Source organism: Neomonachus schauinslandi, chromosome 10 (assembly GCF_002201575.2).
Source record: "Neomonachus schauinslandi chromosome 10, ASM220157v2, whole genome shotgun sequence".
Lineage (NCBI taxonomy): Eukaryota > Metazoa > Chordata > Mammalia > Carnivora > Phocidae > Neomonachus > Neomonachus schauinslandi.
In genome coordinates, this window is record NC_058412.1 from 56290251 (window position 1) to 56296740 (window position 6490).

The following is a 6490-nucleotide window of genomic DNA, read 5'->3' on the forward strand; positions in this document are numbered from 1 at the left end:
TGGTCTCCATGGCGCACAGTGCTGGTCTGCTGGAGCAGTGTCTGAGGGCTGAACAAAAACAAGCAGTGGGCTGGATTTAACCTGTGGGTCACGGTTAGCTGACCTTTGCTCTAGATGGCCAAGATGCAGTTGGCTGAGAGAATTTCCGATGGGATGTAGGACACCTAAGAAAAGACAATGATCATCCAAAGCGACTGGTGGCCACTGCAGAGTTAGGTCTCCTACCAGGTCCTACCCCCCACCCCCATGTGTTTTCCTAATGAAGTATGACATCCAGTCAAGACATAGGATATTGCCAGCACTTCTAGAGGCCCCTCTTTCCCCTCTTCCAATCACCAACCCCTCTCCCCGCCTGCAGAAGGCTACTAAACTGACTTCTAACTCTATACATCAGTTTTGTTGGTATAAATGTAGTAATACCATATACACCATTTCACTCCTTGGTGTCTGTCCTTTTTCAGTACTGGCCATTATTGCTCTTGTGTTTCTGGAAGGATTGAATGTAATGCATCACCACTCAGGAGCTCCTGGGGCCACCCTTTTGTCATGAGATCGGTTCTCTTAGAGGGGTTTGGCTGGAGGTAAGTGGGGAGAGGGGGGGGCTATGAATAATCCAGCCAGCCTGCCCAGGGTGCTCTGCAGACTAGAGAGACAAAAGGTACGTTGATGCTACAAAATGCTTAGCAACAGACCCAGATGCCTTGTGACAGGCATGCCAGCAATTGGGAAAACCAGCCTGACTGGTAAAGTTGATGAAGCAGGTCCCTCTTGACCTCAACCCTATTGCCTCTGAGATTCATTAGTCTCCACTTATTAAAAATAATTTTTTAAGAGATTCATTTATTTATTTGAGGGAGAGAGCCTGAATGGGAGGGCACAGGGGGAAGGTAACAAGCAGACTCTATGCGGAGCGCAGAGCCCGATGCAGGGCTTGAATCCACGACCCTGAGATCACTACCCGAGCCAAAACCAAGAGTCAGATCCTTAGCCGACTGAGCCACCCAGGTGCCCCTAGAATTTTTTTTTTTTTACAGGGCATTCAACATGTTTTGAGTGTGAGTCCAATTTTTTAACTGCAACTCACTTCCAGATTCGGGGCTGTCATGCAGAATTGTGAAGCACTGCCCAACTCCAGGGAGCGTCATTTACGTGGAATACAATGGAACCACACTGTGCAGTTAGCAGAATGTTAGTAGAATCGGTTGCCTGAATCCAGACCCCATTTTCATTTAGCCTGTGGTCTAGATGCTTAGGCCTTCATCAGATATACATGTTTGGGGAGAGGTGCTTCAAAGTAATTAGGTGTTCCCATTAACCAGAAATCTTTTTTATTTTTCTTCCTTTTTTTTTTTGGCCCAACATGCTCAAATGAGTGAGTCTTATTTAATGATTAAGAAGATCTTATAGGGGGCGCCTGGGTGGCTCAGTTGTTAAGCATCTGCCTTCGGCTCAGGTCATGATCCCAGAGTCCTGGGATCGAGCCCCACATCGGGCTCCCTGCTCGGCGGGAAGCCTGCTTCTCCCTCTCCCACTCCCCCTGCTTGTGTTCCCTCTCTTGCTGTGTCTCTGTCAAATAAATAAATAAAATCTTTCAAAAAAAAAAAAAAAGATCTTATAGGATCTCCTTTGGGTATGTGCGGGAAGGATGGAGTGTAGTGGGAATGTGGGCAGTGATTACATTTTGAACATCAATTTTCTTTATCTGGGATGTATCTATGAAAGGAAACATCTCTACCTATAAATACAAAATGTCTAGAGTAGGCAAATCCATAGAGACAGAAAGCAAATTAGTGGATGCCAGAGGTCCTAGGTTTCTTTTTGGGGTAATGGAAATGTTTTGGAATTAGAATGTGGTGATGGTTGTGCAACTCTGTGAATATACTAAAAAACACTGAACTGTATACTTTAAAAGGGTGAATTTTATGGTATGTGGATTATTTTAATAAAACTATTATATTTTTTAAAAAGTGAAGAGACACTGCATCTTTACTGAGCTCAGGACACCCTGAAACTATTTTTTCAAAGAAGGAAACCTTCTGAGCTTTATGCATGATTTTCTTTTTCCCCTAAAGGCAGAGCTTGGGGACAGTTGTGTCCTAGAACCTGGGGCAAGTTCACCTGTTACAGACCACCCGAGGGATCCCAAGGCTCTCATCTCAGTCTTGTGTCTTCCTCTAAATAATCCTACATCTGCTAAAAAACTCAGCCCAATACTCTTTTATATATTGTTTCTAAGACACACAATTCAGGTTTGAGACTCTGATTTGAGAAATTTTAGGATACTCAGTGCCATTCTCTGAAACGATGAAAAGCCAGTGAGGATTCATGGCTGTCTTTCTTTGAGAGGGGGAAGTTTTCTTTCAAATGACTTAAGATTCTCCCTCTTGCTATGTACTCACTTACTGGCAACCCCAACTAAAGGGCACTGCAGGTCAAAGGCCCTGAGATTGGGAGGTAGGCCAGAACCCCCACACCTAAGCCTGCCTGCACCTTCCCCGAGCGTGTTGAGGAGGCATTGAGCTCGACCAGGAAAGCAAATTTCCGTCTGGACGACAGGGTGTTGCCGGCATCCTGAGTGGCAACTTGGAAGGATATAGCTAAAGAGAGAAAGAACGAGTAAAGCACTTCTTCTGTGAATAAGAGACATTCGAGTGCATCCTGACAATTGTTTACAGGGCTGGTTCTTTCTAAGCAGTTATCCAAATATTTTTAGAACACATGTTCGAAATGACAGCTTCAGACAGTGAGAAAGTGGGATATTCCCCAGCCGGGCTCCTCTACTCTGCAGCCACAGACCCACCAGCTGAAAGAGATCATCCTATCTCCTCAAGACAGCAAGGGAGCATGCCACTTGCTGGGCCCGCACATAAAGGAACACAGGCCGGTTGGGAACCTTTCCTGCCATTTTGTGTCTCATCTGAGCGCCAACACTACCACAGCACATGCCATGTGAGCACTTTGTGTAAATTAACTCCTCTACTCTTCACAATAGCCTATGCCCCTCTTAAGATTATTGTCCCCATTTTAAAGATAAGGAGGCTGGGGCGCCTGGGTGGCTCAGTCGGCTAAGCATCTGTCTTCAGCTCAGGCCCTGTTTCCAGGGTCCTGGGATTGAGTCCTCGTTGGCTCCTTGCTCAGCAGGGGGTCTGCTTCTCCCTCTCCCTCTGCCTGCTGCTCCCCCTGCTTGTGCTCTTTGTCAAATAAAATCTTATTGAAAAAAAGAAAAGAAAAGAAAAGGTAAGGAGGCTGAGGCTCGGAGGGGTTGTTGCGCCTGCGGCCTCAGAAAAAGCAAGCAACAGAGCTCGGATGGAGCCCAGACAGTGCACACTCCTTGCTATGTCACTCATGTCCTCCATGGATGCTGTGGGAAGTGCCTCTTAGCAGGCTCAGGTGACCCCACAGAACAGCACACTTTCCGCTCCCCTGGGAAGAGGCAGCTTATGGAATTGCTCTTGATTTGGCTATATTAAAAAGCTGAAGCACTGAGTACCAGTCTCAACCTTCAAACACTCTTCAAAACCGAGAAGCAAGACCGCTGTCCTCCAAGGTGGGAATCTGGTCATTAGTAACAGGCCCCATCAGGCCCTTGGTCTGTGTAAACAGCCCTTTGGGGCTTGTCCAGAAATTAAAACCGGTGTCTGTATGATATGAAGAGCTGGAAATGTCCAGGTCAGAATGGGACCTGTTTCTTCAGAGGCCCCAGAGCCTGGAAACTAAGGCTTCCAGTGTGAGCTTGTCAGATAATCTTTTATAAGAGGCTTCTAAATTCCCTAATTGTGCTGGAATGTGGTGTCACTGAAAATGAGATTATATAAAAGAATGGGCTGGGTGTGGTGTGGATGATGGTGGAGGCCTGGGCAAGTGCCCCACGCAGGGACTTTCTCAGTAATTCTATGGACTAGGGCATTCTTCCAGCATCACTCTTGGTTTACAGATGCTCAGTTAAGGCCTGTTGACCTAGTTCTAACAAGACTTAATTTTATGAAGGTATGTAGCAAAACCACCACTTTTTCATGAGCCCTGCTAGTGTTGACTAGTAGGCATCCAGAAGCAGCTGGATACTCACCTTCTGTGAGCCCCATCAGTGACTGCCCTGCAGCAGCTTGGCTCACCCGAGCGGGCCTACCCTGCTTCAGGGGGTCAGGCTGGCTAAAAGCGGCGAGAACAAAATCCATTCAGTCACCCCCAGGTGATCCCCTAGAAGGGCTCCATCGATAACTGCTACTTCACAACACAGGAATGGAATAAAGGAACGTGCAGATCCTAGTAGAAATATTGTATTCATTTTGAGGACTGCTATGTTTTAAGGCAAATGTCACGCACACAAAAAAGAGATGAACAGTATTTGAACAGTATTTATGACAACACGTTAGAAGAGCGGGGAAGACAGCTTCAGACAGTGAGAAAGTGGGATATTCCCCAGCCGGGTCCCTCCTGGTCTGATTGCTCCTACAGACTGAAAACCAGGGAGGCACAGGGCACCTTCTTCCTCCCAGGGCAAGGGGAGCCATTTTGGCGGATTCCTTACAGAAGCACCTGCCCCAGGCCCCGGCACTCTGCCTACCGCCTTGCCGGCTTCAGGACAGAGGAGGCACGCTCACTGGATGGGCAGCTCTAATTTTTACGTTTCGTGGAATTTACTTTTAGACACAGGAAAATCAATTTGCAGAAGCCACAACACTGTGGTTATTTCACATTTATCCAAATTCAAACTTGCTTGGATTGGAGCTAAAACAATGTGGATACACACATGCATACACGCATTTGTGTGCATACAGAATCATATCTATATATGTGTATGTGGAAGAAGGAAGGATAAGATCTACCAAAGGCGAAGGCGGAAAAGTAGTGAATGTTCATTTGCAATTTGGGATCAAACAATGTGATTGTTTCCCCTTTCAAAACAGAAGGGGATCAGCGAGGAGCCAGAGGGTCAAGGTTTCCAGGCAGCTCTCAGCTCAGTTCCTGGTCCCTCTTGGCCTCACAGGGGATGGAAGCGGCTTGGCTGGTTTAAAGAGGGGCCTTCCCACTGGCCGGGCCAGCTCTGTGCCCATGGCTCTTCCCCACTCCTTCCACTCAGGCACACACCCCCAATTTTAAAACGGAGGAGCTTGACTGCCTCTGTCCCCGCTCGCCCATTCTCAACAGCACGGACACACATCTCCAGGGCGTGTTCCCCTTCTGCAGGGTATGGGAGACAGCCATGCCACAGCAACAGGGCAAACAAGAAAACGCACAAGGCCAAACATCAGGAGCTGTTAATGGCCCATTGTGGGGTGGCCGAGCCGGTGCCTGGGGTCTGGGAGTCACAGGGAAGCCAGGGACCCGGAATGTGCTGCAAGATGGGGTGGTTCATTCAGGAACACCTGAACAACATCAGGAAGAGGTCGCACTTGATGCTAGCAAATACCTACAAAGAGAACAAGCGGCATGATAGAGTTGCTAACGCACACAGAGAACGAAGTTCTGCTCAGAGAAGCTGTCTTTACCGGGAGCATGAGGCCTCCGTGAAGAAAGGTATCATTTGGGTAAAACATAAGAATAGCAAAGGGGTGTTAGCACTTGATATCCAAGAAGTGAAAGGGGTGTTTTCATGGATTCACTTAGTTTGCCTCACCAAATCCCTCTGAGGTAGGTAAGAGGCAGGTGACAACAGCCCATTTTACAAATGGGGTAAAGTGAGGCCCAGGACTCACTGCAGATCACACCATGGAGACAGTAACAGCCACAGTGAAAGAGCATTCTTGTGCCTTTCGGTCTCCCTGTCCTGGCAACACCAGTCTTCTTGAAAAAGCCCCCTCACCTAGATTCAGACCAAGTCAGCAGGTATCTGCAGGAACGGGGACATTTGGCTTACAGTTTTAAACTCTTGATCTACTGGCAGGAAAAGAAACCGAGCCCACAGCAATCAGCCAAAGCCAGGGGACCTGGGGACTTGGGAATGGGGGCAGCCCACCCCACCCCAATTAGTGAGTGGCTTTATGTGTTTTCATTTTTGTTTTTGTTTTGCACAGTGCAGCATTTTAGGGGGCTAGCTGAATTCTAAGAATGGATTGATAAACCAGCAGGTCCTGAATGTGATGATCATGGAGGAAGAGGCCCCTCTCGGGCCTGTTGCCAGATCAGATCAGAGTGGATGGGGATAAAGCTACAGTGTTGTCAGAGGCCAGGTCCTGGAAGCAGAAAACTTCTGTGGGGCTGGGACGAGACTGAGGACGACTGTGTGTACCTCTATGTGTGTGTGTCTGTCTGTCCTGACAGGGTGCTTCCCTTACCCTTGCTGGCTCCCCCCCCCACCCCCTCCTTTCTCTGACCTCAGCATTTAAACTGTTTATTTCATGCCATTGACCAGAGACCCCCACAGTGCTAAGGCCATCTGGAGTATTTCTAACTGGACCACGTGCAGCGCCTCCAAGCCTACCAGCAACCGGTGAATCAGAACCAGCCACACCTCGAAGTTCGAAATCTCAACACCTCGGGTCGCAGCTCA